The sequence below is a fragment of the Procambarus clarkii genome, chromosome 23 (genome assembly GCF_040958095.1).
Source record: "Procambarus clarkii isolate CNS0578487 chromosome 23, FALCON_Pclarkii_2.0, whole genome shotgun sequence".
Lineage (NCBI taxonomy): Eukaryota > Metazoa > Arthropoda > Malacostraca > Decapoda > Cambaridae > Procambarus > Procambarus clarkii.
In genome coordinates this window covers 21,096,613-21,097,060 of record NC_091172.1, presented here as the reverse complement: position 1 = coordinate 21,097,060, position 448 = coordinate 21,096,613, and positions in this window count along the sequence as shown.

The following is a 448-nucleotide window of genomic DNA, read 5'->3' as shown; positions in this document are numbered from 1 at the left end:
CACATTTCTTCTACTAGGCACTTTTACTGATGGTTCTTCCTCCCCTTCACTCTGTACTGTTTTCTTGGTGTCCATTTGTCTGTTCCAATCAGACAAACATGTGACAGAGAAATATGTAGCATATTCAGGGGTTAATTATTCTCCGGGGAGACCTGGAACTCCTACAGAAGACACATGTGGGACTCTCTTGAGTTGACCGGTTGAATATTTGTTTAATAATATACTCAGCAAGTATTTCGCTCTATACAGTGACGTGGACTGAAAACACATAGACCTAGTTGGCCTAACGCCGGTAACTGGCCATTCATAAGTACTGTTAGAAAAGAACTCTGTTATCAGAGTACTCTTAGGTAAACAAGAGTGGCACACACCAGCACAGTAACGTCTGCGAGTGTTGCGTGCGTGTGAATGTGCTTATGTGTGTGCGTGCACGCGGGAGTGAAGAGAT